Source organism: Lepidothrix coronata, unplaced genomic scaffold (assembly GCF_001604755.1).
Source record: "Lepidothrix coronata isolate B3197 unplaced genomic scaffold, Lepidothrix_coronata-1.0 Scaffold65, whole genome shotgun sequence".
In the NCBI taxonomy this organism is placed as follows: domain Eukaryota; kingdom Metazoa; phylum Chordata; class Aves; order Passeriformes; family Pipridae; genus Lepidothrix; species Lepidothrix coronata.
This window is the reverse complement of record NW_016690245.1, coordinates 1695471-1717717: the sequence shown is the minus strand read 5'-3', so window position 1 is coordinate 1717717 and position 22247 is coordinate 1695471. Positions and strand designations below refer to the sequence as shown.

Sequence of the window (22247 nt, the reverse complement as noted above, 5' to 3'; positions counted from 1 at the left end):
CCAGCATGTTCTTGGGATAACACATTAAAATAAACATGGTCATCCACCAGTGTAACCAAGAACAGACCTTGACCCTGTGCTTAAAGGAAAAGGACCAAAGAGACCACAAACCTTCTTATAGGGGGCCTGAGCATCTCTGTTCTGCTCACTGTTCAGTAATTCTTCAGATTTTGCCTCTTAATGAAGTAATCTCAATATCTTATTAAAAATCACCAAACCATGTCCCAGGAATAATGATGCCAGCAGTTTGGGGTGAATTACCAATGCATTTTACCATTTCTTTAACAATTACAGCTCTATTTAGAATGGAGAGGATTATATTGCTATGCAGTTTTAGAATGATAAATTGCAGGATATTAAAAGATTCTTTGCTAAATGCAAACAATAGAGAACTTAATTATTGCTCAGAGTGTCATTGTAGCATTATGGAACAATTTGAAATTCAACTTGCCTGGCTAGATTTATTTTAAGTCTGACATTTTCAGCCTTAGCTTTCACTCTCTGGGTCTCTTTTTCACTCTGACAACACATCAATCTATTTTCTAACAGTTCTAAGATTAAAATAATCTCTCTTAATCTGAATTTTTTTTCTGCCTTATTTTATACTGGGAAAAAAGATTTATCTGCAAATCCAGTGTGGTGCAGGAAATATGTTTATAAAGGAGACAAATTCAGACCAGCAGCACCTGTAATCCATGCGTCCTTCTTGTCATAGGTAAAGCTACCTGAAAATTCTTAAAGAATGATCCTGCAATGAAAAATGCTGTTTAATTGAAAGTATGATTTATGGGAACAAATCAATTTTTCTAATACTTACAATGAGGAGAAGCCAAAACATTTCATTGCAACTTAATCAGTGCATTACAATGCTAGACTGCAATCTAGACTAATAGATTAAAATGTTCATTGTAATAGCAGACACTGTTAAGTATGTAGCATTTTTCCTGCAATATAAAATTCAAAGTGATATATTTAGAACATATTTTTCCACTGATTCCAAATATATTTTGTCCTTTTTTTTGCTTGGGAAATTTCAAAATGTTTTCCCTTGTTGTAATATGGAACAATTTGCAAGCCTTGGGCATTCTCCACTGAGAAGATGCTCCTATTCTTGTGTACTTTCATCTGAAGGAGAGGGACCCAGAGGCAGCACTGTCTCAGAGCACAGTAAGACACCCACCTGCTGCACCACATTGTGTGACTGGGCTGCTTTAGTGCCAGAGGCCCTCTTTCCCAGGCACAGGCTGCAGGCCACAGTCTGCTGCAGTCAAGATCTTCTGTGGCTATAGAGCTCCACCTGAGATTTGTGCCATCAAAGCTGAGCAGGGTTATCCCCACAACAACACCTGAGGAAGAAGTTATACCCACATCAGACCAAATGACTCACAGTCTGTTCCTGGATGCAGCTCCACCCTCTGTGCCCTCTCCACAAGCATCTGAGTGATCTCAGCCAGCCTTGGTCTGATATCAGCATACAACAGTCATTCTGGATACGCTGCTGGAGAGAAGCAGGCATCTCCAGAGATTGTCTCATCCAAAGACACAGGGCTGGATCCCTTCTCAGAAGTGCTGTTTCTCACCATTGGGTAGACAGGAGGAGTTGAAATTTCATCATACACAAAATCCCTGGGATTTGGATGGCTGCATTAAGGGGCATCTGATTTTTGCACAACCCACTATTGCAAGGTGATGTCACCCCCAAAAGCACTTGTGAAAAACTAGAAAGTTTCAAAGGTGTGAGTTACAGCACGATCACATAGATTCTGTGCACTGGAACCAATGAGGCAACCTCTGAAACAGGGATGGGCAACATGCCACAGCAGAGATTTACACAGGACCTTCCTAAACTGGCTCTTTCACTGAAGGACTCATCATATGGCACTGTGCCCTCAAAGGAAAAGTTCTGATACAGAAAATCCTTAAGTATCTGTGCAACTTTAAGCATGTGATTCAGATATGTAATACTTGTCCTCTGTGTCAAGCAGAGCTGGTGCCAGTCAGCAGTGCTGGCAGTGACCAGGCAGAGAAATGACACTGGAATGTGCCCCGTGTGAGACCACCATGGATGGAAGTGCAGTCAAGTCTCCTCTGCCTGATCTGCCAACAAAGCGCTTCACTTCTCTCTGCTGCCTGTGATCTTTCAGGAACTCCTGCAACCTCCGATTAGGCTTCAGGAAAAATTAGGAAGACAAAAGCAATGGTTGTGATTGATCAAATATCTTGTTCTGAGGAGATGACATAGGAACATAATGTTCACAGTCCCTAAAAATCTGTAACCAGAAACTCTCCAAAGTGGCTTGAGGAGATTTCAATACCACTTTAATAAAGGGAATCACCTGCTGAGATTTAAGTCACCTCTTGGAGAGGAACACAAAGTACAAAGCATATATATAAAAATAATGACATAAATGGTCTTCAAGGCTCCATAACAGGAAGAAAAAATCATTGTCAGGTTTGTCAAGTTGTTAGAAGTTGTATCCTAAATTCTGTATTTCGATTCATTAGATTTCATTCTTCTTCCCCTGTAATAAATGTCCAAATCAGTTCTCCATTGTCCCATGACTGCAGCAAGCACAGCCCTGGAGAGACAGTGAACCTGAGGAGTATGGGAGTTGATGTGTTGGTGGTCAGTCTTGCAGATGGAGCGGGTCACATGTACAAGGCTGCTTTGGGGCAAAACCATCCCCATGACCCCATGGTAAAGGAGAATGGGATGCCCTACATCAGCACTATTGCCAATCCCACACTGGGGGCTTCTGCCCCACAGCACAGCAGAGGCAGTTCAACTGCCTCCACATGCAGTGCTGAGAGGGATTTGTGTGACTCAGGTCTCCTCTGGCCCGGGGTGCTCTCATCTCCTGTGTTTTATTGCTTGTGAGAGTTACCAGATGTACCTGAAGACATGACCTGCATTTCCTCCTATGGCTGTTGAACTACTTCTGGATTTAACTGTTTCCAGTAAAGATGCTACAGCAGGAATTCTTGAGGAGTTTGACTTCCTACAAAAAGCCAGGGTTTATTAATCACTTCCTCCTTACCATTGTTGTCATGTTTCTATGTGACAATGGCAAGAAAATTTATAGCTGCTTTTCTCTAACAATGAAGACAGTATCTTTACAATAAAAGCAAATGGGAATTATCTCCTAGCCATCCACTCCTCTGCTGCACCAGACTCAGCTTCTCACTTTGATTTTTGCAGCCCCATAGCTCTGGTTTTCCCCCATAGATGTAGAGAGACAGGATTTCTCTTAACCTCCTGTCCCCATCCTCCTACTCTTCTTCCTAGTTAAAGACATGGCTGTGCTGGTTTTCGCTGAGGTAGAATTAATTGTCTTCACCATGGCTAGTATGGAGCTGTGTTTTGGATTTGTGCAGAACTCAGGGTTGATAATATAGAGATGTTTATGTTATTGCTGAGCAGGACTTGCACAGAGCCAAGGACTTTTCTGCTTTCTATACTGCCACAGTGGCAGGGAAGTTGAAGATGTATGGGAGGTTAGGAGGAGACACAGCCAGGACAGATGACCCAAACTGACCAAAGGGATATTCCATACCATATGACATCATGCTTAGTATATAAAGGGGAGGAAGAAGGAGGAGAAAGGGGAGGGAATGTTTGGAGTGATGGTATCCATCTTCCAAAGTCCATTATGTGTGATGGGTCCCTGCTCTCCTGGACATGGCTGAACACCTGCCTGCCCTTGGGAAGTGGTGATTTAATATTTTGTTGTTTTCTTTGCTTGTGTGCGCATCTTTTGCTTTCTCCATTAAACTGGATATATCTCAACCTATGAGTTTTCTTGCTTTTACCCTTCTGAATTTGCTTCCCAATCCTGCTGGTGGGGGAGTAAATGAGTGGCTGTGTGGGGCTTGGTTGCTGGGTGGGGTTATACCATGACATAGCTCATTTCTTTTGCATGCATCCTGTGAGTCAGCAGTGATCAATGATCAAATGCCCTTCGCAGTGGGGAGCAATCGGAGTTAGCTGGCTTGAGACTCTGGCAGCCCTTTCACTTCTGACACCAGCAAATTACATTATGTGTTAAAGTAACATTTTCTTTTTTTCCTAGGCTCCAGGCTGAGTTTGAGGAGAACATGGCTCAGCTTTGATTTTACTCTGCTGTTCAATAAACTATTTTCTTTAAACAAGTTAAAAGAGAATGTTTTTCCCAAGATCTCATTAAATATTTATTTACTATTTAGAACTCTTCAGTAAGTAGCAAAGGTCTCAATTTGGGAAAACACAAAAGTTTCTGTAAAACCAATCTGAGCCTGCTAGTTGAATATTAAAATGCAGTATAGATGAATTAGTAACTAATTCATGCATAATAAAACCCATATGCGTCTAAAAGTAATTAGCCTATTGTTTTGATTCAGGGAATGTTTGCTTAATAGCCTCAATAGCTGCTCACTTTCCCAACGAGATCAAAACTAACATAAATGGAAGTGAGATTCAGATAAAATGAATAATTTCCATAATAAGAAATTCAGATTTTTTTGATGTTTCTGTAGATGGCCTGAAATCACTGAATTTTAGCTTTCCTGTGCCTGGAAAAGCTGCAGTTATTTGGTTAGGGCTAAATAAGCTCCTTAGCTCTCTTAAAACAGAAAGATGGTATTAAAAACACTTGGTAGTGGCTAAGAAGTAACACTGAAGATATCTGCTTATTATAGTAAGGCAAAACTTTGCTCAAGTGTTCAAGTGGATGAAATTTCTGAGGGAGAGATGAGGGATGAAGTATCAGCCCGCTGAGTACACCTCCTCTGCCCTTGTGTGCCAGCCAGAGCCTGTGCCAAGCCCCAGATTTCCCTGTGTACACACACATCCATTGGACTTGATGAGAAGTGGGGTCTTCCAGGTATGAGCAGAGGCCCATTTGTAATATGGGTGTGGGACCTTGTCTAACACTGTTTCTGTGATAATGTCAGGTGTCAGATGGACAATCTGGATGCTGGCCCCAGAATTGTGTGCTGACCAGCATCAGGAATTTCTAGGGAATCAAAGCTTTCATTTCCCCAAACTACTTATTGAACATAATTGCCAGGATCCCCTTCTTAGCACTTCTGCAATGAAAGCCGAGATCTCTGTACCTCTGTTTCTCAAAAAATACACACAGATAGTACCTCTATTTCTGCTCAGCAGCTGTCACCATGTTAGTGGCTACAGAGTTTCCTCATGTCCCTCATGCAGGGTAGGTCATGGACCCTATGGTTTAGTTCTTCATTAAGCTGTGGCACGTGTCATGCTACTTCCCAGCAGACAGTAGGGTCAGTCTCATGTAATCATGGAATCATAGAATCATAGAATGGGTTGGGTTGGAAAGAACCTTGTAAGATCATCTAGTTCCAATCCCTCTGCCATGGGCAGGGGCATCTTTCACTAGACCAGGTTGCTCAGAGCCCCATCCAGCTTGGCCTTGAACACTTCCGGGGATGGGTGTGAGATCCTGGATCTGAATCTCACTGAATTATTGAAATGGGCCGGAACCAACTCACTGAGTGTGTGTGCATGTGGGGAAGGGCTGTGCCAGGACCTGCAGGTCCATGGTAAGGCCTGCACATCAGGCCTGTGCTGAGGGCACAGGGCAGAGCTGAAGGCAAGGCCTGCAGCCCACACAGAGCACACGGCAGAGCTGCAGGCCCTGCAGCCGGGCTGTCAGTCAAGGCAGACCTGCCTGGTAGCCCGCCCACACCACATCCCTGGAGCCTGTGACTGGTTATAGCACAACCCACTCTGGCCTGGAAGGCACTGACCGGATATCCTGCCTGGGAGGGAAAACTGAACTCTATAAATACACGAAACTCCATGTGGTCTCCCTCTCCTGTCTCTCTTCTCCCTCTCCAGCTGGCACCAAGTGAATCACTGAATCTTGTCAGTAACTATTCTCCCTTCTCTCTCTCCTTCTCTCTTTCTTCTCTCTTTCTTTATTCCTTTTAATCTGTTTTCTTTTACTCTTTTCCTTCTCTTGTGGGTAACTTAAAACCAATGAACTGTGTTTTACTAAAGGTGGTATATGGATTGCTTTTAGCGGGTGTTTCTTGTGGAATGGGTCTTTGTGCTGAATGTTTCAGTGAAATGCTTTTTTCTTGGTTGTGTTTTACTCCTGTAAAAACCTTTTGCCAAAATATCTTATTTTTCTCACTAAATTAAAAAGAATTTCTCTTAGAGAAGAGTGTGTGACTCTTTCTCTGGATGCTAAATAGAGGTTTTAACAAACCAAAAGGCTTTTAAAAATTCTTAAATAAAAATGTAACTGCTCTGGGCAGTTTATAGCTTAATCTGGAGCATAACAATGGGGCATCCACAATTTCTTTAGGCAACCTGCTCCAGTGCCTCACAACAAAGAATTTTTTTCTAATATCTAATCTAAACCTACTCTCTTTCAATTCGAAGCCATTCTGCCTTGCCATATCAATACATACCCTTGTAAATAGTCTCTCTCCATCCTTCTTATAGGCTTCCTTCAGGAACTGGAAGGTCCCAATTAAGTCACCTCAAAGCCTTTTCATTTCCAGTCTGAACAAACCCAATTGTCTCAGTCTTTCCTTGTTGATTTCCCCCTAATCAACTTGGTGATCCTCCTCTGGACTTGCTCCAACAGGTCAGTGTCATGCCTTGTAATGTGACATAACAGGGTATAACACAGTCATCCACAATGGTTTTGCTGTTGCTTTGAGAGGAGTCAGTCTAGATCCAATAACGAAATAGGTTCAGGAGCATTTACTGTTGAATTGCATGGCCCAGGGAATACTCTATAAAAGCCAGAATGGGTCTGCATAGCATAGGGGAACTTCAGCCAATTTCCCTTTCAGTAATTAGTAATATTAGTGCCAGGGGATCTCCTAAGCTAATAACTACCTTAGTTACAGACCAGTCTACTCTAGACTTGTATCTAGAAAACATACCATCACAGTTCAGTTTTACGAAGTTTCTCATTCAATCATAAGCAAAGGTAAAAGAGCTGAAACTCTAAATTTATGTTTCTTTTAAAAATTCTCAACAGTAGCTTTTTATTTTTATGTCAATACTGGAAATGTAAGTCACTCAGGTGCAGAGTAGTCAATGATAATAATTTACTTAGAAGTAGACAGAGGTGGGATGAGATTCAGATCAAGACTGAGATAACTACATTTTTGTGCCTGCATATCGGTAGCTACAGGAGTCTGAAGTGCCTAAGCAGCCTTTCTAGTCAAAATAGTCCTAGAGTCAGTTCAATTTTCTAAACCTGTGGGAATTTGAAACTCCATAGGACAACTAGGAGTTTTGCACAGTAATGGCTGTGGACTTACAATACAGGATAAAAATTTCACGTATTTCTGTAGATATAGTGTCTGACCAGTTTGACTCCTGCGGATCCATAATTCGCGGTGGACACTGGAAATAAGTCCCATTTGTCATAAAAAACCTTCCATCGCAGTTGTCATGGTTCCAGGAAGTCTGAATAATCTTTTGGAAGCAGAAGTCGTCCTTTGACCACAGGGCCAAAAAATGGTTCTCAATGAGCTACCTCTATATTACTGTGAGAGTGACCCAGCGCTGGCACAGGTTGCACAAGGAAGTTGTGGAGTCTCCATCCTTGGAGATAATCAAAAGCGATCTGATCATGTTCTCAGCAGTTGTACCTTGTGTGGTCTTGCTTGAGCAGAGGGGTTGGACCAGATGACCTACAGACGTCCCTTCCAACTTGATTCTGTGATTCTGTGATATTGTGCTCATCTTGAACTGGTCCTGTGGATAACAAGAAGACTTGTTTTTCTAAGACTGCTGTGCTCTGGAATTAAATCTAGTCAATATTATGTATAATTACATCTAATTACATCTATTAACTGAAATTCTTTAAGCCTGAGTACAAAAGCCATTTTGTTATGCTGTTTATTTACAGAGCTACAGCATGGGTGCTGGAAAAGTAGTGGGGTGTGAAGGAAAAAGAACAGAAAGAATAAATGAGAGTTATCTGGCAAGACAGTGAATTTTGGCATCTTTTTTTAGGGGTGTGAACAGTTGCTGCATGCTGGAGAAGATAGGACAAGAACTGTACAAATATGAACTTGCCACAAAACCTCCACTTCATCTCTACCCTGCAGGCCAAGTATCTACTTGGTAAATCCTCAGCCTATAAAAATAATATAGCTGGATAATCTGATAGAATGCTTAAAAGTACTTGGTCTCATAGCTGTTCTTATGGAAAACCAAAGATATTCTTTGACATCAAGATAGCTGTGTTAACACATAGTCTTTGCAGATACAAGGCACTGTGGGTTTTTTTAATCTCACTGTAACTAGTGAGATAAAGATATAAAGCTTGCCTTGAGTAGCTGTGTCAGAGACCTATGCCTTGTCTCTGCTAGATTTTTGTGCTGTGACAGGTCCTTTGAAATGCCTCTCAGTCACAAATCCCTTTTTTCTCTTGCAGTGAAGACACAGAAAATTTACTTGTCATTCAAACAAGATATCACAGTTCCCTTCTTTTCACTTTTCCCTTATATTGTTGCATTCTCTCTCTTTTCTGTGCCTAAGATATTTATTTTTTCCAAAACTTTTGGAACAGACTACTTAACAGTGGCAACAGTGACACTGTACCAAATTGTGCCAAAAACGTTGCCAAAATGTCAATGGCCTGTTAGAAATATGACATTTGCTATATTCTTTACTCCTGAGTGAAGACATTCTTTCTACCAGAGTCGAAATATAAATGCATGTTTTCCCATTGGTAAATTCATTTTAACCAACCTTTTAATGTTGCAGGGGCTTCCGTGGAAGAAGGGAAAGCTTTGGGAGGGCAGGCTCAACAGAACCCCCCAAAAAATCAAAGTCATCCCAACCATGTATGGAGCCTAATTCTGGGATCAGTCACATGTATGTAATTCCTTCAACTTCAGTAGAATTAGTCCTTCATTAAGTAAAGGAGAAAGGATCAGAGTTAAGCTCACAAATATTAATTTAATCATGGCAGATTTACATGTGAAAAGCCACTTGTACAATAGAGCAGAATGATGATCCTACACTCTTTGAAGTGGTCCTAACACTAAGTATTTCTTATCTCCCAGGGGCTCTCTTCACTGCTCTGCGATTTGCATAATACCAAGGTGATAGCTTGCCTTTGATTTGCCTTTGGTTTGGAGGATATACTTAGTTTCCAAAATCAGAATAAGTTAGAAAGAAATTACATTTTGTCTAAAAGTCAGAGAGAGTTTTTCTTCTCTCAGGTTGACATAACCTGCTGGATTTAAAAATTGATAGAGTTGAAAAATGCTGAACACTTTCATTACAGCTGCAGATCAGCATTGAAAACAAGAGGTTATTTTTAGCAGCAAGGCAGCCTTTATTCATATGTCGCTTCACCGAAATATTAAATGGTAATTCACAATTCATGCATTTTGACGTCTTGCTACTTTTATCTTCACTTTCTCATAAAAGAAAATATCTTAAAATTTCAACATTAACACTGTGCTGGGCGTCCTTGGAAGTCACTTGTGTTCTTAAATGGATTGTTCAGTTTGGCCAAATGGCAAGTGGCAGTATATTATTGGCTCATTTTCCATTCCTCACACCCCCCAAATGTATGTTGACTGGAGTAAGGCTTTTGAATATAAAAAGTTCAGAATTTTGCGTGTAAAACAGACTATTTAAGAAGGAATCCAGCTTGTGCTGAACATCTCAAATGCAGGGGTGTTGAGCAGTAGCATAAAGCTTTAGAATCCGTGTGCGTAGCCATTGCTTGTGCTGCTCTGTTTTAAAACTCATCTCATGCTATTTCCACATCAGAAGAAGAGCTGTTTGTTAACAAAGTGTGGCTATTATGTTAAATTCTGACCTTGGATAGATATGTGTGAAATACTGCCAAGCTGCAGTTTTCACATAGTTTTAAAGGGTTCCGTTCTAGCTGAACGCATCGCTGCACTCTTCAGCCAAATTGCTGCTCTGTGAAACTTTTCAGAAAAGGAGGAATACAACATAGATTCAGTTTTCTGTTTTTTTCACAGGGTAGACGTTGACCGCATGTAAAAATCCACTTTCTCAGAAAGGTTTTAACACTGGTATAAACCCTACCCTGTGTCAGACAACACTGCTGGGCAATTAATCAAGATTTTTGTGGGTTTTGTTAATTCCAGGTATATAAAAAAGTTAATGAAGCTGAAAGCTGTTATTAAACCTCTTCATAATTTAGAAATAAAGTATTTCAGAAGGAGGTTTAAATGAGATAATTAGACCTTTGGAAACGTTCTGTAGGGCTAGATCTTACCAGTAGGTTTCAAGAAGTTCTTTGCACAGATTTCGTGTCATAAACAAGCCTGCAAACAGGGGTGAGGTGCTGGCTGTAAGTTTTGACTGCCTAGATTTAGTCTGCAGATTAGTCTGGAGCCCAACCAATGCCCCAGGTGAGGAAAGAAAGGGAGAGTTGTTTTCTCTGGGTGAAGCTTTGCAGGAGGACTTTGTGGAGGAGTTACCACAGTGTGGTGGTGTGTGCTGGAGAGTGTTAGACTATGAACTCCCTCATCTGATCCAAGAGCTATGGCCATCAAAAAGTTTAGCAGAAAGGAGATGAAAATAGCCGTACTAAGGTGTCATCTTCAAAGGGAGCAGGCTTTGCTGTCCAGGGCTTTCTATCCGGTCAGCTGTCCTGCCACAGCTAAATCCAGCACCTAACAGAAACATTTGAATTGCCACACATTCTACTGTCTGCATATTTGCTGTGGGGAACACAGGAAGATATGAGTGTTTAACAAAGAGCTGGTATTACTGACAAGCAAATGCCATGAATATTATATTTACATAGCAATGATTTGCAAGCATCAAAAATCATACCTGCAGCTCCAAAAGCCAGAGATTTTATTTTAAAAAGCATAAGATTGTTTTTAGATAGTTTGTTGCTATTTTTTTAAATTCAGCCTTTAGGTTTCCATCTTTACTTTACCTAAACTTTATTTGTATTTTAAAGGGTTTTTTTCCCAAACTTTTCTTTAGAAGTTCAAGCTGACGCTCTTCTGCAGTCTCTGTATTTCATCATCTGGGTCCTTCTGAGAGACACTAAATTACAGGTACATGACAGACTCATAAGAGTTGTCACATAGTGATGGTTTGGGTTTTTTTCTGAACTGATCAAACAATTTATCTGGAAAGAAAACATCATGTTTCTTTTCTCAAGATTTAGCTTCGCAGGTGAAGCTGATTTCCTAAGAAAAATAGCATGAGATAACCAGAAAATGCACCTTAAATCTTCCTGTCTTTGTAATTTGAAAGAAGAATCCTCCATGCCCCAGGACTGCTGAAAAGAGGACTCCTTTATATATCTTCTCCCTTGGCACCTAAACTTTGAGCTGACCTTGAGCCATCTCCTTCCCCATGTAACCCTGACTGCCTGTGGCTTGGATGTGCCCATTTTGGCTTATTGGCATTTCTGTGGTGGTGGCCAAACAATCCGAGTGGCAGAAGGTTTTGGAGGGAAAGCACAGACCTACACAGATGGCATCTGCAGAGATCCTTATTATTTTTCACAAATGACAGCAAAGAAAGGAACTCAACTCTGCATCAGGAGCAGCATTTCATTTTGAATGCAATGGTTCTGTCACTCATGGAGCTACTTTTAGCTTTAGGGCTCAGTGCTGTGCCAATAAAACTAATGGGAATTTTGTCATTGCCAGAAGAGAAAGCAGTGTTTGGCCTTTCAGAGCACCACACTTAATTCTAGTGTGCAGCCTGGCTTCAATTTTTAATGAGAAAATGGGAATAAACAGAACAAAAAGTGTTACACAAGTCCCACATCTTCAATAAATATGGAATAATGGTAGAGCTAAAATTAATACCATTTTTTACAATCTGGATAGAGAGGCGAGACAGTCTGAGGAGCATTTGCTACATCATGCACTACAGCCAAACTAATTTCTTCTTCATGTTGGCTTGGCCTTAGCGGATGTCTGAGTTCTCAACTGATGAACTTCTGTTACTCCAAGAGCAAGACAGATATTGGGGAGCAGTGCTGGACTGATGTTGGTCTGCTAGAAATGCCGTCACCTGCATAATTGGTTCAATTCACCTTTGAAGATGCCTTGTTCACTCTGAGACCTCATCCACCTCTTCTGCCTGGCAGATCAGATGCATCAGGCTCTCTGTGGAAAACAGGCTCATCTGCCAAATTTCCACTGGGTAGCACCTAAGAAAAAGAATGAACTGTTACCCCAGCTGCACCCAGAATCACATCTCAGTGCTGTATTTAAAGGTCTACCACAGCTATAACATGGACTCCAGATACAGCAAACACTGAAGAAAGAGAAGCAGATTCAACTTAGACTGCAGGAAGCACTTTTGGCCACTTAAAGATACAGACCTTTCTTTGTTAAGAAATTAACAAAGAGCCTCTAAGTTAGTCTTGATTTTGGAGAAGAAAATGTAAACCTGACCCAGGGAAAAACTCTAGATGACACTATATATGACTATATCCCTGTATCAGGTGTTCATCCGGCACTGCACACAGAAAACAAAACATCCTGCTACTTTTGTTAGAACTGCTTTACATCTGGTACCTTTAGGGTTTCCTAATACTTTGAGAAAATACTCAGCGCTGGATTGATGCAAGTGAGGAATACCAGGCTAGGTTTCCCGAGAACAGCTTCCTGGCCCTGTAGTGCACCCCCTAAAGGTAGTGGTTGAGTCTTGTTCCTGCTTGGCAGCAGTCTCAGTCCTTGACCTAATTATGAAAATGATTTCTAGAGTGTTTACTCTATATCACAAAAAAGCAATGATCATTTTTCAATCTCTTATGGTTGCAGTCTTGGCTGCTGCTTCTGCTGGCAATCAGAGGTAGTGCCTATGTCCTGTAGGATTGCCCAGAAAAGAGGAATGAGGGCTGCCTGTGGCTGGGTCTTTAGTTCTGTATGCAGAAATGAAAAGGGAAATTGCTAAAGCTTGGGGTACTTCAGATGTAATTCACAGCAGCAGCAAAATGCTCAGCAGAGTATTGCCCATTTGTTGCCTTTGAAGGTCCTTGTCCCATCATCTCTGAAAGTATAATTCAGTCATGCAGAGACCTTCTGTCTAACCCTTCCGGAGGCAAAGGTGGAAAATCAGGGACTTTCAGGGGAAGATTCAGCTGAACTCGTTAGCTTCCCTTGGGAGTGCTGACTGAGGGGTTGTTACACTGATGCTACTGTTGATGCCTTCACACCATGGGCATGGAGGGACGCCAAGCGCGCAGCTCTGAATCTGTAGGACCAGGCAGGAATTTGTCTTGGACCTGGTCTGCATATCTACTGACTCCCTTCTTCACTGTCAGCTTGGCAGCAGTTTATTTGACTCTCCTTCTGAGCTTCTTCATCAGGGAACCCCTCGGGTCCTGTTTCCTCCACCACCCTAGAGCCAGGTACCTGTGTTAAGACATCAAAATTAGTCATCCTAAAGCAGTCAGCCTAGCTCATGGCTTTAGTGACAAGAGGGAATTTGATTCTGATTTTTGCCTGGTGGTTTGTTTTTAATCGTGTTAAGCATCTGTTGGTTTCCTCACTATGGTAACTGTAGTAGTGAAAGCCACAGCTTGATCCCCTTGAAAAACATCAGTGGTGACAGCTTGTGGGGATTGATTTGGGACCAGAAAGGCCATTCACAGCATCCAAGCATGGGGGCAATGGGAAGATGTCTCTTGCAGAGACCAACAGAAATTCTCCTGCTGAGGGCCTCCAGCTGCTGAGGGAGATGGAGGCCAGAGAAAACGGCAGTGTCAGTGGAGGGAGACAAAATCTGAGTGCTGCATGATAGAAGGATAATAGTCAATCTGTGTCACCAGGATGGTGTGATCTGGGCCTGGGCTGTGGCATGGGGTCATGGCTGTTTTGTGACATGCACATGCTGAGGCGGGAGAGGCAGAACAGACCAGAGGAGGCAGCATAGCTGCCCCAGTCCTGAGTGCAGGCACTGGGAGAGAAAGCCCTTGAGCAAAATCCTGGTGTGCTTTTCAGAGTGAGCATTTGCTGAAGGTCACTTACAAGGAGGAGCAGACAGGCCCTGCTGTACCTAAGGAAGAGGAGCTCACAGGTTCATTAAATGCAAGCAGGAGGCAAAGAACCACTAGATACCATGATCATGGCCATAGTTTTTGACCAACTGCCGTTGGTAGAAAACAATTTTGGTGGTGAGTGTCAGCCCCTCCTTTCCTGAAGAACTACTCTCCATGGTTATTCTTTGGAGATATTTCCCTTCTGCAATCTGTAATCAGTCCCCAGCACTTAAAACATTCACAAAAATCAAGATCCTCTTCCCAGATGGAAAAGGTCCTGATTTTTACCATGATGCTTTTAGGTCATCATAATGACAACAGTCTGGTTTGTGGCTTTTAATGCTTTCCTTGTTTTTACTTAAGTTGGATGGGATATGGCAGCTGTGCTGCTCCCTGGCCCTAAACTCCAGCAATGGTACGCTCAGATGAGGATATTGCGCTGGCACTGGGAGCTTAAAATGTTTATCATCTGGCACTTGCCAGTTTTCTGTCCTTTATGAGAGCTTCTGCTCAGGCTTGGATGGCCTCCAGGAGAGACTCTGCATCAGTGAATTGACAAGATTGATGGCATAGCATGAGTTCAATCTCCTCTTTCATGGTCTGTAAAACAAACCTTACTCACCTTGTCTCTGTCAAATATTTCACACATATCCCTGTCACATCTGCCAAGTATCTGCTGTGCTACATGCTTCGGAAATACCTTCGGGCAAAGGTAGTGGGAAATGTTAATAGTAATAGGATACTCTGAAGCCTCCAGGCTTTAAAAGAAACATATACCTTTCCAAGAATTATAAGAGATGTTTTCTGTGCCATTATAATATCAATTAGAAGAAATGGCAAGGAATGGGGCCAGATGCTCCCATTTTCTCTTGTTTGTCTGTTTGTCTGTTTATGGGGGGCACTAATGCCATGTCCCCAGTGGCAGAGAGCCAGGGAGTGCCAAGTTGACTGGCAGAACCCATATGTGAACAAATTAGGATTTGTATTAACAACCCCTTGCCATAAACAAAAATATCACTCTGGGCTTGAATTGTGTAGTGCCTAAGGAATGTAAAACGGATACTGGACTGGTAGTAAAGTATTTATGAGCCTGGACATCTGCAAAGCACTTCATGAGACTGAGCAAAACCTGTGAGACAAAAACTGCAACAAATCCTGAATCTCTCATACCCCTTTTTTCTGTAGAGCTGAGTTTGCTACCTGCTGCCTGAGGCAGATTTGCAGGGCTTCCCAGCAAAGCCCTTTCAACAGCTGCAGAATTTGCCAGAGATGGCAAAGCCCCACCAATCTGACCTTGCTATAAAAACAGAGGGCTTATTTATGATCTTGTTTGGATGATCATCATTCCAGGTTGGACTAAATATATAGCCCTGGTGAATAACCTCTTGCACATGAGATATTTCATCAGGCACAAGGACAGCAGTAAAATAATTGAGTCCTCTTCTTTCTTTTCAGATATACTTTTTCTGCCTCAAATATATCTATTCTATCAAAAAAAAACAAAACCACCAAACAAAAAACAATGGATTGCTCAGAATTATGTTGGAGGTGATTGATTCAATAGCTGAGAGGATGTCCCTAAACCAGCTAATCCTTCACATGACGGTCAGGAGGAGGACTTCCTAAGCCAGCAAATGCTCTTGGATTAGTCAGATTCCATGTTTATGTGAGAATACACAAGTGGAGGACTTTCCTCAAGTCATCAAATCACATCACCAACCACTGCAGACACTGCAATGTGTCAGCTCAGCTCCACATAAAATGAGCACAGTCCACCTCAGAGAGAGGTGGACTCAGAGACAGACAGAGTTGCTCCAGATGTGTGTGTCACTGCTGGGAGCCACCTTCAGTGTGAGCAACACCTTGCACCACCTGAGGGCCTGGGGACCCACTGGGAATTGATGCACAGCAACAGGCATGAAAAAGCATTCCAGCAGGAAGGATGCAAGTACACTGTCCTACGACCATGTGTCTTCACGTGGGAACAACAGCTTTGGGGCAAAAGATTTGTGTAGGTATTAGAGGGCTATCTGTGAAGAAAACCCCTAGCATATCAAGGCCTGGTGTATACAAACATATATGTGTATGTTCACATACAAATGTATTTCCAAATTATCAAGAATGGTTATTGATTATTTGGAAGCACATAGAATAATATAAAATAAAATCTTTGTAATGATGCACAGTACTGCAGAGCATTACTTTGGACAATGCCTGTGACTGGGATGAGAGTGCACAGTAGGCTGTGGCTGTACTGTGTCAGCCTGTGTGTAACCTGAGCAGGTATGGGACACCTCCAACAAGCAGACACCAACTTTTCAGCCAGTGAGATGCTGGCAAAGTCAGCCATCAGGACCAGACACCAAGCAAGGCACAGAGGGTACCACTGCAATGAGCTTCCTGAAGCCTAGAAATAATCTGTGCAATTTTCTAAAGGCAAGTAGCTGTGCAGGGACATGAACAACACCCACCACAGTGCAGCAAAACCAAACCTTTGCTTGACCACACATGTACAGTGTTAAAGGCTGCAATCGGCAATCTGCTGCCTTAGGCTGTTATTTTCTTCCCCATAAACTTGCCACCCAACATCTGGAGACTGCAAGACACAGTGGTGGTGATGGGGATGGACTTCTGCACTAGCCCCAAACTGCCCAGCAAACAGCAGCTCAGTATCTCCAAGACTTTACACATGCAGACATACATATGCATATGCATGTGTCCATATCTGAAAGTCAGAGGTTCCCAAATGATAATATTGATAATACCTGAAAATGGGATGCTGCAAATCTGGTGGGAAGGTTCTGCTTTTCCTCCTTATTCCTGTTCTCCCACATGTCACAAATCCAGTGTATCAGCTGTTCTCTCCCTTCCTCCCAGTCTTGCAGCTGGGAACACGTGCCATCAGCTTGGATGAGGGATCATACAAGAACTCTTGTTGGCTCAAGGATGTACAAGAAAAATATGCCTTGCTTCCCAACAGGCTTCATCTTAGGCTGTTTCTGACAGGACAACCTATGTTCCTCCTCCCTTCATTCCTCCCCTTTGGATGTTTCTTGTGGTACATTTTTGACTGGTTCAAAACATTTGAAAATACTTTTCATCTGCTACCTAACCACAGAAGGGTGAATATTTCAGCCTTCACAGCACAGAGAAAAGCACCATTAAATTTCCTAAAGGGTGTCAAACTATCTCTGTGACCACACATATTAATAAAGTAATGCTTATTTAAGCATGAAATGCAGCATCAAGCCATAAAAGCTTATCAGTTTAGTGCAGAACTACATCTCCTAGCTTTAGCAGGAGATGTGGAAGCTGTGCATGAGAGAAGGCATGTTTTTGAAAAGGGTAGTAAGTTCTAATTTTGTGATCAAATAGTACCTGCCATGATGTAGTGTCACTGCTTAGGCACCACAGAACATGAAAATCCAGTTTATTCACATAGAAATATGTCAAAATCTGACACCTTAATTTGAAAACAAAGTTGCAATCCAGAAAAAGGTGAATGCAAAACCATGGCAATAGAGAGGAGCTTACACAGCACATAGGGTTTGGAAAAGCATATTTAGTAATTTAATCTCTATAGGGAAAGGAGACAGACAGCAAAATAAAAAAAAATATTACCCAGCTAAGAGAAACAGGAAAATTTGTACTTAGCAGTGCACAGAAAATAAAATTATACATGGACAGTCCTCTCCAACTATGAAGAAGATGATAAAGTTTGGGCCTTTGAACTGTTAATACCACTGCTACTTTAAAATAAAAGAGAATCCCTCGTAAGTTACAAAGGTAAAACTAACAGTTCCATTTGTTGCAATTAATAAGGTACCACTGAAGTTGCTGGCCACTGATAAAAAGTTTTGAAAGTCAGAAAAGGAAAAGATAAACCCAAAAGATCAGAACCATGATTGACATGGAGTTCTCAAAGACAGAAGAGAGAGATGCATATCTGTAATTTAGTGCCCTAAACTGCATAAAACTCTCCAAATTATTTTGATTAAACTGATTATTATGCTGTAAGTACAAAAAGCACAGACATATACCATTAGCAGGTCATGAGAACCCCAATAAGATGCATTCAGAAATGTCACTAGAAAATTTAGCTCATTGCTCCAGGGCAAAGCTGTGAGTGCTGTGTATGGGCAGCTTTGTTCTGAATGTATTTTGCTGCATGTGCTTTGCTCTATGTCTCCTCATCACTATGCCTTTCTACATTTCTAAAAAAGATCATATAATAATTCATCACATCGATTTTGTACTTTTTTTACAGAAATATTAACTTTGTTGTGATTTTTTTTTTTTTTTGTAATCGTAGAGACTTTCTTATTCCTCAGGTAGTGGTTTTTTTAATGTTTCCAGCTCTGAGGAAATGTTTTCAAGGCAGCTCTGTCATTTTTCTGGACAACAGCTCAAGCACCAAACTACTTGCCACATGCAAAGTGATGGCAAACTCTTTCTCCAAGCTTCATCTCTAGCTTATGAACTTTTCAGGCAGTTCTAAAATGCCTTTCTTTACAGGAAGGCTGTAATTACTATCAGAGGGCAATCTTTGTTATAACATGAAAAGAAGCACTCCAACTACTGTGCTAAACATTAGATGTTCAGCTGAGTGATAAAACACTATAATCAAGCCCCATGTGAATATCTCCTTCAACCAACCGTTGTTTGCGTAAGTGCTAAAACTTCAAATTGCACAGTATTTATTAGGGCACAGCATAGGCTTGTGAAATGAATGTCTTATTCTGCACATATTTAGAAAAACAGAAAGCTAAAAAACCACCGTTGTGTGCCGTGTTCCTCCCTGGCACATGCTCCGGTGAAAAGCAATAGTGGTGGTAATGGCACTCCAGAGATTGAATGTTTCTCTGCATGTGGTGGGCAAGTGCAGAGGTTTAAGCAATATTTTTGCTCTTTAAGTAAAAGTCAGAAAAATCATATGTTAATATTACAAAAAGGTGTAGTGTTTGCCTGCTCTTGCTGTTTGTGTAAACTGAGAGGTTTTTTTGTATTTTCTAGCAAAAACCTTCAATCTGTCTCAGTAGTTTCTGGTACCTTTCTCCATACCCCCTGTGTACACTTTACAATAACACCAGTAAATGTCACTTTCATGCCTTTGGAGGGATCATTCCCATCATGATTATCTGAGCAAATCTCTGCTGGGGGAAATTTCCTTTCCCCAGAATGCACGGATGAGCCAGGAGCGCGCTGCGGAGCCAAGGGCAGGACAGTGTGGTGCTGCTGGGGGGGGCGGTATCCACAGCAGGTCACAGCTGCTCAGCTTTACTACTGTTAGAGAACAGTGGGTGCTGGGAACTCAGAAGTGTTGAGAAGAAACACAGACATGAGAGCTTCCCTCTGGGCAGGGAGGGGTCGTCAGTTATTTTATTCCCGTCTCTGCAAAGTTCTTTCATGGAAGCTCCCTCATCAGCTCCCTCTTTTTTCCAACAGACCTATATGGCAGGACAGGAGAGAAGACTCCTATGGAGACCCACATGGTCCCACAGGCTGAGATCAGGAGTGGTTTGATCACTGAATTAATGTTTCATCCCAACAAGGGATTTAATGGAAGCCAAGCTGTTTTCCTGCTTTGTTAATTCCAGGAGAACATCTCTCCCATGTCTTTGTGTTAGATGTTACAAGCATTCTGGAGCTGAACTGTGTCTTTGCTGTAGCTTATATAGTTGAAACACATCTTCAGAGACAGTAAAAGAAATCATCATAATAATATAGTAACTATGGGAAGCTGCACTGTTGCTGTTTGACTCATTAAAAATGAGTTCAGGATCACAGGATACTAGTTCCATGTACTTAATTCAGATTTACAGATGAACTGAGATATTTTTGTATCCTAAAGATCAGTTTACTGTCTTCAGTGTTGAACTTTTTGTTATGATTCAAAATATATAATTCTCTGTATGGGTTTGCTAATAAAATCCACAAATTAAATTGATTCAGATTTCTAAGTATAGAAATATCGATTGTGATGAGGTAAATAATTTTGACAGTCATAGTTTGCTTGCAGAAGCCTCTCCTAGCAACACTGCTAAAGACATTTTTTCCTCTAGGTCATGTTACAGTGTGTGCTCAGTTGTCCCAGCCTGTGTAATATGTATGAATAATGCATCCAACACATGGCAGTCATTGTCTCAGAACTGTGTTAGCAGAGGGTTAATGCTTATTTGTGACTTATTCAATAATACGGAATAAGGAGATGAAAACAAGTCAAGGAATTTTTTTAAACTTTTTTTAATTTCTTGCTTAATTTCTTAGGACATGTTGTTCATGCTTTTTAGTAAACCTAAAGCTGGATTTTTCTTTGCTATGAAGCAACATTGTTTTCATTCAAAATGTGATAGTAAGTATGACTCCATATTTTATATTTCTTATTAATTACAAGTATAACATATTTATACCGTGTGCTCAGTTTCATCACCCTTTTTTGTCTTCCCACTTCAGGAGTAGGAATCTATCATTATCTGTTCCACCATCATGCTGGAAATAGGAAAGCATTTTATACTCACGGGTAATTTGCTCTACAAATCTGTATGTGAATGTAATATCTATATGTGATGATATATATATATGTCTAAAATTTATGTAGCTCAGGTCAACTTGCCCCTCTAAAGAGTTTTGTAAATTCCTTTAATTTTGTTTATTCCAATTTCAAAAGTCTCCCAGTTAAAATTTCCTGAATATGTCTGCAGTGGGGTTTTTTTGGTTGGATTGGTTTGGGGTTTTTTTGTTACCCTGGGGAGTATTGATATAATTCCACAACTTGTCATTGTCCAATCAAGGTAAAAAGTTACTGACAGCACATGACACCCAGCTTCACGAATTCATATGTACGATAATTAGCCCTTAATTTATTTAGATAAATTGTTTCTTTTAAATATTGTTATTGCTTAAGTATGGCTCCTGAAACTGGGCAGAAGATGGAGACATTGCAAACCCATCCCAACGAGCTAGAACCAGACTTCAGGCATAGCACGAAGTAGGGGCAACACACCAAATCTATGGTGCCAGAGCTACTATCATTCACTTTGATGTATGGAATCATAATTCCTCCTTGTTACTGAAAGCAGAGGGAATAAATATAGTGCGCAGCAAATAAATCTAGGTTTTGATAGTTCATTTCTTAGGGTGGGTAGTCAAAGCATGGATCCAGTGCTCTATCTGTCCCACATGGCACCCTCTTTCCTGGTGTAAGAATGGGTAAGTAGTAGGAAACCTTGCAAATTTTTGTGTTTCATTGCCCAGGAACTTGATTGCTGGTGCAGAAAATACAGGGGAGGAGCACTTTGTGTTTACTTACTTCCTTATAGAAGTAAGCACAAAATCTAGCCTTCTGCTACACTTTCAGCAAGCAGTCAGTAAAACATTTTCTTTTTTTTTAAATTTCAAAACATGCTGCAACTGCCCAGAAAAATCAAAAACCCCATACTGGAAAATAGATAGCAAGGACATATAACTCTATCAGTAGTTGCAGTAATGCTGCAAGGAGCAGGAATGTTTTTTGCTCTCAGATGACCTATTCCTTAGCGAAGTGGTTGGCTGAAGACTCCAGAGAATCATTTCTAACTGGGTTTTTCTTGCTTTTCTTTGTCATGCCACTGGCAGTTCTGCCAGTGAACAGGAATAAGAAACAAAAACAGAGTATTGCTTATTCAGTACTATAGGCCATCTCTTACATCAGTCAGCACTAGACACTGGTAAAGATGTTCTTACAGCTTTTTCTCCTGTTTGCTGATGAAACATCTCCTTAGTTATTATTCAGATTCTTTTTGTGAACCACACATAATATTTTACTAAACATGTGGATATCTAAGCCAAACTAACGCATTCTTTTTATCATCTTTTGCAAAAGGTGCCTAAGGATGCAATCAGCTTTTCAAAAGGATTGGAAACCACCTCTGCATTGAAGACCAGACACACAGAGAAATAACATGGAAAATCATATTTAAGAGCATCTTTTGGTTATTGAAACCTGCAAGAAAAAACAGTTCTAATTTTAAATTTTCTGCCTCTCAGTTTCATCACTTTTGTCCCAGCTTCATTTTTCTAAGAAAGGGTAAAGTGATCTCCATAGCTCTCTTTCTATGATTTACTTTCCTCCTGCCTTTCATGTTCCTTTTTTGTCTCCTCTCTGCTTTCTGGCCATATTGGTATTCTCTAATTACTCCTGTTACTGAAAGCATAGAATCTACTCATTATAAGCAAATGAGCCATTATAAGCATGCCTGTAAATGACAGACGAAATTGAGT

At 41.1% G+C, this 22247-nt stretch overlaps 1 long non-coding RNA gene across 1 annotated transcript; it reads left to right on the top strand.

Annotated features, from left to right (window-relative positions):
- The first annotated feature begins 5537 nt into the window (after positions 1 to 5537).
- On the top strand, positions 5538 to 21998 carry LOC108498853. Its single transcript, XR_001875327.1, has 5 exons — positions 5538 to 5872; positions 6458 to 6602; positions 7991 to 8101; positions 20442 to 20508; positions 21850 to 21998. It is a non-coding gene; the product is annotated as an uncharacterized LOC108498853 (long non-coding RNA).
- The last annotated feature ends 249 nt before the right edge of the window (positions 21999 to 22247 follow it).